Source organism: Drosophila teissieri, unplaced genomic scaffold (genome assembly GCF_016746235.2).
Source record: "Drosophila teissieri strain GT53w unplaced genomic scaffold, Prin_Dtei_1.1 Segkk5_quiver_pilon_scaf, whole genome shotgun sequence".
NCBI lineage: Eukaryota > Metazoa > Arthropoda > Insecta > Diptera > Drosophilidae > Drosophila > Drosophila teissieri.
Genome location: NW_025225019.1, coordinates 168148 through 179017, shown reverse-complemented (window position 1 = coordinate 179017; position 10870 = coordinate 168148). Strand labels below are relative to the sequence as shown.

Genomic DNA, 10870 nt, shown 5'->3' with positions numbered 1-10870 from the left:
TTAAATTTATAAAAATTACTTTTCAGCGATGAGTATCCGCCTCGTTTTATTTATGCAAAAACAAGAGCCCTCAGAGCGACGTTTGTAGTCGTGGAATCAGTGAGGCTCGTGGCCAGGGAAATAGGAAAACTGTTGTGGAGTCCGAACGTAACGGTCAAATAGCAGCAGGTTGTGGAGTCCGTAAATATCGGTCAAACAGCCTGATTTTCCGACGACTGGCGGGAGAGGTTTTCGGACATACACTGTCTTAGGTGGACCAGTTCGCATATGGAGCCATTGTAAAAGCTCTCCGTGAGAAGGTGGGCCAGCTCACATATGGAACCAAGTAAAAACTCCCCTGGAAAAAATGGGACAGTCCACATGTGGAACCATAGTAAAAGCTCCCCAGGAAAAGGTGGGCCAGTTCACATATGGAACCATCGTAAAAGCTCACCAGGAAAAAGGAGGACCAGTCCACGTACATAACCATAGTAAAAGCTCCCCAGGAAAAGGCGGGCCAGTTCACGTACGAAACCTAGTAAAAGTTCCCTAAGCAGTGGAAGACGGAGGCATGTTGGCCATGTCAGGGCATCGACCAACATCTCCGGGTAGTTTTTTTTTGGGGCTTAAATACCGGACGGTATTTGAGGAGGAGGAGAGACTTATTAATGGCGTAACAGCACCCCAGCTTACCTATCTTATATTAACAGTTGTAGTCAGAAACTTTCACGGTAGATCGTGTAATATATTTAGCTGTATACCAAGCAGAACACAGAAAAAAAAACAAGTATCAAATAGAGCAATCCAAATACGTAAATGAGGGGGGCAAAAAAGAAAGTGTTGTTTCAACCCGGGAGAGAGTGTTTTTACCGGGAGAGTAAGCCAATCGCGAACACAAGAAGAGGGTCGTGCACCACGAAGTGCAAGTGCGGGAGACACCCCCGACTATATGAGGCACTAAATCAAGAGAGTCTTCAAAACTTCGAGAACCAGCCGGAAGAGGTAGGACACTTGTCCGAACAGATTGAAAGCGCGATGGATGAAGCAGCCGGAGGAATGGATTCACCGCTAGGACCGCCTAGAGGACGCTCCAGCATGTTGCCAAGGTACCATGAATGTTCCGAAGACCGTTCGGAGATGGCCGATAGGCGGGAAAGAGAACTAATGGATTTAGTGAAGCAGAGTAGAGATGCGGAATTGGAGATGATCGCTCAAGTAAACGCATTGAAGAAGAAAGTGGCTGAGTTACAAGCCACCCAAACCTTTTCCGAACAACCAAGAATGGCCCCACCACCTGGACTACCCAGAAACCCCACAGATAGCTTTTTAAGACATCAAGATACCCCAACACCAGAACAAGTGTCGCAAGAATGTTTTAACAGCCAAATGCATCGGTTAAGGGAGCCCAGACGAACGGCCACTCCACAGCAGATACCGGAGACCAGCCGAGCAGAGACCAGCCACTAACTGCACCCCGAGTTAGATCATAGTCTAACGTTTCAATCACCAGCACAAAAGTGTGTTCGGCTAGATAAATGGAACTTGAAATTTGACGGAACAAGCCGCAGTATGACCGTTGAAAGTTTTTTATTCCGTGTGGAAAGACTACAAGAATTATATGGCATAAGCCGTCAGCAAGTGTTCAGAGAATTTCATAGTCTGCTGATCGGTGCAGCCAGCAAGTGGTATTGGCAACTCATGAAGGATCGAGCCGAGGATTACGATTTTGATTACTATTCGCTTACCAGGGAAAGGAAAAGCGCTTTTTCTACAACTGGAAGTGACCTAATGAAGATCAAAGAATTAATGGAGAGGAAACAAGGGTATAACGAGTCCTTCAGCGATTATGTCGCCGACATGCACAACTTACACTTTAAGTTAAAACACAAGATCGCCGAGGGTGAATATGTAGAACTTTTGAAGGATAACCTGAACTCCCAAATGGGTGGGTTACTGTTGACGTCCCCAATATGGTCACTGGCAGAGCTTAAAACGGAGGGGCTCAGAGTGGATCGGTGGTTAAGAAACCATGGGAAACCGATGCTAGGTAGACATGTAAATGAGATCCAACGCTCAGAGAGAAAAGGACGTATTCCCGATGGTGCCCTTGTGGAAGAATTCCAACGCAGACCGGAAGACAGCCGCGAGTCCAACAGAACAGCGCCTGAGTGCAAAAACTCTTTGCACGATATGATTTGCTATACGTGTGGATACGGAGTCGATTTCTACCGCCAACACCCCGGAAACAAAAATCCATGCACGTCTCGATTCCACGAGGTCACCTGCCGCTTTTGTCAGAAGCCATATTACAAATAAAACTAATAATGTAAAGATCCCAAATGATAAGACTTTACTCGTTGAGTTTTTGTAAGAAACTAATTTTATTTGGAACTATCTTCGGTTTAAATAGGTGACATGAGAATCGCATATTAAAGTAAATGGCCTACGCAAAGGCCTGAATAAATAGTCCCCGCTTTATCGAGGTCCGACGCTCCGGCACATCTGCCTATCTTGAGCGGCGAGGACCTTATCTGTGGTCTCCCACTAAGGGACTTTTTTAGGAGGCGGGGAACGATCTCAAGTGACTGACTCATGTAGTGTGCACTTAGATTACATGTTTTTGAGCACTGCACCCATGTCGCCTTAGATAACAAAATCCTAAATATAAATTATCGCTCTCGATTCATTTACATAAGATATGAACGGAGCCCAAAATTGTAAGTCTTTAAATATATTCGTGTTCATGTGTGAACATTCTGCCAAAGGGCCAGCAAAGCTGAGATGTACATTTGTATATTAGTTGCATTTATAACAGTAGTGGACTGTATTTATTTGATATACGTTCATTTATGAACGGCGCAATGCTTAAAACTTCTTACTGAGGCAAATCAAACAATTCAATTTGAGAGCCAGTACATTTCAGACGGACTTTTGAATTCACAGGAACCTTAAACAACCAACTACTTTTCTTTTCTAACTCTACCCAGTAACTTTTAGAGTCGACTACTGTTTTATAGATGCAGTTCGCCGCTTTATTTGGCTTTAGAGGCTGAATCTCACATGCATTATCATTGGCAGAATTCCAGGGCCAACTTCCTTTGCATATTCTCTTATTTAGTTGCCATTTCTGACATTGATTTAAGGTGGCTTCCGTCATTATTTGATAGAAGTCTATCTCAAAATTATAAATTAAATATTCGGACGTTGTATGCACCATTATTATCCGATCTTCATTTCGAATTGGCACCGGAATAAGCCTGAACAATTTGGATGGATGCCTGCTAAACAGAGGCACTAATGATCAATTTATCGTCGATGAATAAACCCCTGGCTGTTAACAGTGTATACACCTCCTTAAGTTCCGTACCCGACCGTATTCCTGGAATATCTAGGTTCTCCGAAAGACTCTGCTGAATTTTGGCAATTTCTTTTTTAAGCTGATTTGGCCTGAGAATATTTGTATTTAGCCTACCGTGATTATTATCAATCAACAGGCTTTTAATACCTGCTTGAATTTTTTAGCCTTCTTCAATCAATGAGCGTAGCTGTTTCGTAACCATAAAGAATTTTATTGATTCCTTATAAACATAATAATTTTCTTTAAGAACTTCTGTCATGTTCTCAATTCTTATTTGCATACTTCTAAAATTTGAGTTAACATCTTCTGTTGTTCTCTTTAATAGATTAGAAGTTGAATCAACCACAGATGTTTGTTTTTGAATTAGTTTATCAAGGTTGTTATGGTTATCTAACAAATTCTTCATATTTTCTTCTAATTGCTCTCTATCATCTTCATCCATTATACCAAATAAAATATGATACAAGGAACCCATAAATTCGAAAGGAGCACGCTTGCTTCTAGATCTAGACTGCATCATAAACAATTTATTGTTCTCTTCAAGTTCCGATAACTGACTTTGCATATTATCTAAAACTAGACTACAATGCTCTTCAAAGCTATGAAGTCTTTCGCAAACTTTCCTCATATTTCGTATAAGCGCATTACCCTTTGTTATCATTTTTAAATATGGATCCATTTTATAATAGATAACCAAATTCCAAGAAGTACTCACAATCTCAACATCTCCCAGCGGGTCTAGATATATTGCTGAGGTTTTATTTATTTTGTCTATAGAATATCTTGGTGCTAAATCTTTAGGTAATGCGCTAGAAACTTGACAGCTTAACACAAACAACAGCATTGCCATGATGATTCCGATCTTGAACATTCCCAATGTCGCTCTAGTTCGCCTTTTTGGCTCCTGGTCAGCCTCATTTTTGTCAACAGACTTTATTCCTTCCAAGAGACAAATTTTAGTAATGGGTCTAGTGATATATCCTTCCTGAATCTTTACTTTAGCCACCCGGACCTTATCATCATTCCCCTTAAGGACCTTTTCCACCTTTCCTAAAGGCCATCTTGCAGGATGACAATTCTCATCCTTTAATAAAACTATTTGCCCTTCTTCTATATTAGGAATTTCCTTTTTTAATTTATTCCTTTGCTGGAGCGTATGAAAATATTCACTTTTCCACTTAACCAAGAAATCTTTCCTCATTTTTTGGATAAGTCTCCACCTATCCAAATTTCCGATTTTTTTCATCTTCCATTGGTTCGACTATTTCTAAAGGCGGTCTTCCAATTAAAAAATGACCTGGTGTTAAAACCTCTTTTTGATCCATCTCACTAACTATAGTGTATAATGGCCTTGAATTCAAGCATGCTTCTATTTGACATAAAAGAGTTGACATTTCTTCGTAAGTCAAAATAGTGTCGCCGATTATACGCTTTAAATGGTATTTCATTGACTTAACCCCAGCTTCCCAAATACCTCCGAAGTGTGGTCCTGCCGGGGGAATAAAATGCCAATCCTTTTCAAGCTGCGCTGCAATCGTTATATTTTCTTGTATTGCATTAAATAACTCTTGATCTAATTTTTTTGCAGCTCCTACAAAATTTGTTCCGTTGTCTGAATAGATATTGGAACATTTTCCCCGTCTAGCAATAAATCTTCTGAGTGCTGCTAAAAATGCGTCAGAAGTTAGATCGCTTACCATTTATAAGTGTATGGCTTTGGTGGCCATGCAAACGAATACGGCAACGTATCCTTTAAATGTTTTTTGGCCACGATTTTTTGAACATTTAACATAATAAAGACCTGCGTAATCTATTCCAGTATTAAGAAACGGGAATGCCATCGTCACTCTATATTTTGGCAAGTTACCCATTATTTGCTGAGCTGTATTTTGTTTATACCTTGCACACTTTACACATTCTCTTAAATACTTTTTCAACGAATTTTTCGACCCGAAAATCCAATACTTTCTTTGGCTATAGTTTCGCATAAGGTTTATCCCTCCATGCAATGTTTCCGTATGAGCATTTTTTATTAATAAGCTTGTTAGGTGGCATTTTTCTAAAACTAATTTTCTAATTTTCAACAAATTGCTATGATTAGCAATGAAACATTTTTGAAGCTCATTTAAATTTAGAATTTCTACATCTGTTAATGTTGGTTTTACTTCCAACTTTCTAATTTCCAAAATAATTTCGGACTGCTTCTTAAGGAATTGAATAGTCTTTTCTGACATCATTTTGAAAAAAATTTTTTTTTTTATATAGATGGGCTTAATTTGATAGTAAGTTCTTAATATACCCTTCAGTACCAAAATTCCTTTCCCGTATTTTTCCTCGCCAGAGTTCGAAAAACAAAAACAAATCTCACAGGCTTTTTCTAGCAAAGTTTCAAACACCAAAGTCAAGCCGAATTCTGTCGTGGCTCTGCCTCTGCCCGCAGTTCATATTTGTTGGCTTTTTTTCGAAGTAGTTCGGAGCAGTGACCGAAAATGAGAGTGAGAGATGAGAGGAGACAAAATCAGAGTCGAGAAAAAACGCAATGTATAGCTTCTAAATACCGATCTAACAATTGGTGGAATATTTATATTGTTTTAAGTGTATATTTAATTTATATTTGTTGATTTAAGGATTTTAAGATTTTTAAGAAATTAAACAATTAAACAAGTGCGTCCGTTTTTAATAATTTCTTTATGTAATTCTAATTACACGGGATCATTATGGTCGGAAATACCCTGGCACGCGCCTGTCAGAATTTTCGGTTTCGTTTTCCGTCACCCCTTTTCTTTTGCATTTGCAATTAATTGTGAAAGTGACACGTCGTGTTTGTGAAAAAATTCAATTAATTCAATCAATTCAAAAATATAAATCCGGTAAGTAAAGTGATTCGTGTTGATAAGTTAGCATAGCTAATTGCATTCCAAAGTGCATGATTTTGCGAAAAGTACATAATATGTTAAGCGCAAGAAATGTGAAGTGCTAAAAGAATGTGCACAGAAAAAAAACTATGGAATGCAATTGTTATGTTAATTTTATATTCATTATAAAATATACCACGCCCAAGTCGAAATGAAAGTTAATAATGGGCCGCGCTTTTTTTTTAAAGATAAGTTTTCATGCGCCTCAATTTTTATTTTGGCATACAAATAGAGTAGCATACAAATTTTAATTTTGATTAATCGCGCGAAAAAATCCACAACAAAAAGCCAGTCACACAATATAAATATTTGTTGAAAAAATCGCTTTTTGCTGTGGACTTCTTCGGTGGTAATTATTATTATTTATTAATGATTATTTTATGATAAAGCTACTAATAAATTAAATAATATAAAAATAATAAATAAATAAAAATAATAAATAAATAACACTTAATTAAATACGTTAAAATAAAGTAATTCTTTTGTCCTCATTAAAATTAGCAAAGGAAGAAAATGGTTGGCTCTAGATATATTAATAAATTAGCAGCTAAGGAAAGGAAAAATATTATGAGGCGAAGTGCTCTAGAAAGGCCCAATCAAATCGAAAGCGAGGGTATAGGTGAAGTAGCAGGGCCTAGCGCAACAGTAAATAGGGAATATTTGGAGCCACTTATGGGGGAAGATGAGATAGGAGCTAGTAGTTTTGATGTAGGTAGCTTAGATTCACATGTTCGTGATAGCTCTGACTTAAATACACAGTTAAAAAATTGGTATTTAAAGCATAAGCCAACACGAACATGTGCCATAGAACTTATTGAGATTTTAAATGCTCATAAGTTAAAAATTAAGCCCTTTTATAAATTTAATTGTTTTGATAAACCCGATATAAGTAAAGTAGCGGGCGGCTCCTATTTACATATCGGTTTAGCAAAACAATTAAATAAACTATCAGTGTTTCCCCAATTGCCGGACGTACTGATCATCGATATAAACATTGACGGACTTCCAATTTTTAAGAGTTCTAGAGCACACTTATGGCCCATTCTTCTAAGAATAAATAATATCCATGGGGGCGGCCAATTGGAGTTTTTATGGGACATAATACGCCATTTAATTGCGAAGAGTTTTTATTCAAATTTGTGTCCGAAACTTCCGAAATTATTAAAAATGGTTTGACAATCTCTAATAAAAAAATTGGTTTGGAAATTAGAGCCATAGTTTGTGATGCTTCTGCTCGAGAATAAATGCTCGCGTGGCCTGGCACGCCTGGACATACGTCTAGCCATGGTTGCAGCAAATGTACCCAGGTAGGACGAAAAGTAGATTCTGTATTGACATTTAGCACTGAACGTGGTGAATTAATTACAGATGAAAACTTTAGGCAAAGGACATATCGTAACCACCATTAAGTAGAATATTAAACTGTTCAGTCCGCTTTAGAAAAACTTGGGGTTCTAATGGTAACTCAAGTCCCTTTAGATTGCATGCACCTTATTGATTTGGGTGTCATGCGAAAATTTTGAAAAAAGATTTGTGGAAAATAAAATAGAGCAAGAATGTAGGGTTTCCAAACCAAGGAAACAGCTAATATCCCAATGTTTGCTATCGATGAAGAGCTGCGTCCCGCAAGAGTTTGCTCGAAAACCAAGAACATTGGCTGAATTGCCGCATTGGAAAGCCACAGAGTTTAGACAATTTTTGTTATACACTGGTATTGTAGCTCTTAAAGATACAATTAATGATGACCAGTATTACTCATTCCTTTTGCTGCACTGTGCTTACAGACTGTTTTCCTCACACTTGCAACGAGAGTCGAACATAAATAATGCCCAGCAAATGTTGGATTCATTTGTGAACAATTTTCTAATTATTTATGGAGAAAGTAGTGTTTCATACAATGTTCACGGTTTACTTCATGTAAAAGAGACGATTAAGCAAATAGGAGATCCGGTTTCAGGCTGTTCTTACGATTTCAAGAACTATTTACAAACTCTTAAGAGATTTGTCCGAAAGCCGACTCAAATCTTACAACAAATTTATAGGAAGATTGTTGAGGATGGTGGAATTAGAGTAGATAATGATTCAGTGATGTTGGAAGGTAGTGTTTTGAAGTTGAAGGGATCTACGCTTAAGAATAAAAGGCCAGATAGTTATTGTTATGTACTAGAACACATCCCGATTGAAGTAGATTATTTTGAACAGGATGCAGAAGGTATTTTTATTATAGGTAGGAGAATTTTAAATATTCCTAGCTTTTATAATGCGCCTGTATCCTCTTTAGCTCTAGGTATTTGCTTAACAAGTGGGAATATGACACTCGATTTAGAAAGACTTAAGGTTACTAATATGGTTAGGAAAGCGATAGCGATGCCATATAAGAGCAAAATAGTGCTAGTTCCATTTATACATTTTTCGTAGGGTTTACATTATCCCTTTGTTAATTTTATTTAAATTTTATTTTGGAGGTGTTTAGTCCGTAGGCGTATTATTATACCCGTTACTCGTAGAGTAAAAGGGTATACTAGATTCGTTGAAAAGTATGTAACAGGCAGAAGGAAGCGTTTGCAACCATATAAAGTATATATATTCTTGATCAGGATCAATACCCTAGTCGATCTGGCCATGTCCGTCTGTCCGTCCGTCTGTCCGTCCGTCTGTCCGTCCGTCTGTCCGTCCGTCCGTCTGTCCGTATGAACGTCGAGATCTCAGGAACTATAAAAGCGTGAGATTCAGCATACAGACTCCAGAGGCAAAGACGCAGCGCAAGTTTGTCGATTCATGTTGCCACGCCCACTCTAACGCCCACAAACCGCCCAAAACTGCCGCGCCCACACTTTTAAAAAATGTTTTGACATTTTTCCATTTTTGTATTAGTCTTGTAAATTTCTATCCATTTGCCAAAAAACTTTTTGCCACGCCCACTCTAACGCCGACAAACCTCACAAATCTGCCACGCCCACACTTTTGAAAAATGTTTTGATATTTTTTCATTTTTGTATTAGCCTTCTATATTTCTATCGATTTGCTAAAAAACTTTTTGCCACGCCCACTTTAACGCCCACAAATCGCCAAAAACTGTCAGTGCTGTAGACTCTCCTTCGCACTTCCACTAGCTGAGTAACGGGTATCAGATAGTCGGGGAACTCGACTATAGCGTACTCTCATGTTCAATATGAATCGGGCATACCTTAAACGACGGCGTTTTAGGTATCTTTAGAAGATTCACCTGCCTCGGTTCGATGACCGAAGAAAAAAAAACGTATTTAATTAAAGTATAACAAGAAAAACAGATAAAATACAATATCATTTTTTATAGTTCTTTTAAGATGTCTGAAGAGCCGACAACTAGCCAAAAACTCACCCAATTTGTTTTCTCCCTTGAGGGTAAGTGTTATTGCAGTCATTTTTATATCAGTACAATTTCTATTTAATAGAGGATGATCTGGTAATGGAAACCCGGCAACCCCCGACTATAAACTGGCCGAGATCAGCCAAAGGGTTCGGTCATTGGAGACGGCGTTGGAGGCCAACACGAAGCAGCTGGCGGAGAACACGAAGCAGCTGGCGAGGATGACGGCCTTGTTGGAGATTTTCGTAAAGGGGAAGGCGAAGAATGTGGCTGTGGATGTGGCGTTCCCAGTCACATCGGAAGAAGACCTGGTGGCTTTAGAGCAGACCATAAGCTCAGGGTCCCAAGTACGTAAGTAAAATATATATGGTCTAAGAGATCGTAAAATTCATTCTGTGTTTTTATTTTTTTCTTTCAGATGGAAGCAATAACAAAAATTTTAAAAAGCAACAATTTAAAAGCAATAAAGGGCGTATTGTCAAAAACGCTGTTGTGCGCCTACAACATAAGCGGCCTAAACGGGAAAAAGTCATTAAAAGCATATCCCAAATTCTTTTCCGTTCTGATTGGTATGTATATTTGTTATTTTGCTATAATCTAATAATATTATTATAAAAATACTTTTCGTTACAGATAGCATAAGCACATTAGAAGGCCAGCAGCCAGGAGAGAAGGCCTTGGCCCACGCACTGGCATGTGTTAAAAATAATGCAAACGAAAAAAAGGAAAAAACCCCTTGCTTATTTTTCGATATTCTCGAGGAATTCCTTGGGAAAATCCTCGGGAATTACTCGGGAATTCCTGGGGAATTCCTCGGGAAAAATCCTTGCTTATTTTTCGATATTCCCGAGGAATACCTGAGGAATTCCAGAGGATTTCCTCGGGAACTTCGAATTCCTCGCCACGAACGCCTGTTGTATGGAAATTCCCGGCAGATTTGTATGGAGACTTCCCCAAGGATTCCTCTAGGAGTCATGGGGACTCCCTAGGGATTCCTTAGGGAATTCTTAGGGACTGGTACTGAAGGGTATATAGTACGTGTGTATGTATTGTATATGTATTTATATATATATGTGTGTGTTTGTATAAACAGAAAATTCTTGTTTTGACTTAGCTGATGTCGTCGTTGTTGCTGCTGTTGCTACTGCTGTTGCTGCTGTTGTTGCTGGTAGAGGCTCCTTTGAATTTGACTTCCTTCTCTTCTTTAAGGCTCCGTTGACGTCGATGTTTAAAGATGATTTTTTATACTCTGTTCCTTACCTTTGGTAG

General features: G+C 38.5%; 1 pseudogene; it reads left to right on the top strand.

Moving 5' to 3' along the window:
- Positions 1 to 1548: 1548 nt before the first annotated feature.
- On the top strand, positions 1549 to 10329 carry LOC122625737 (annotated as a pseudogene).
- The last annotated feature ends 541 nt before the right edge of the window (positions 10330 to 10870 follow it).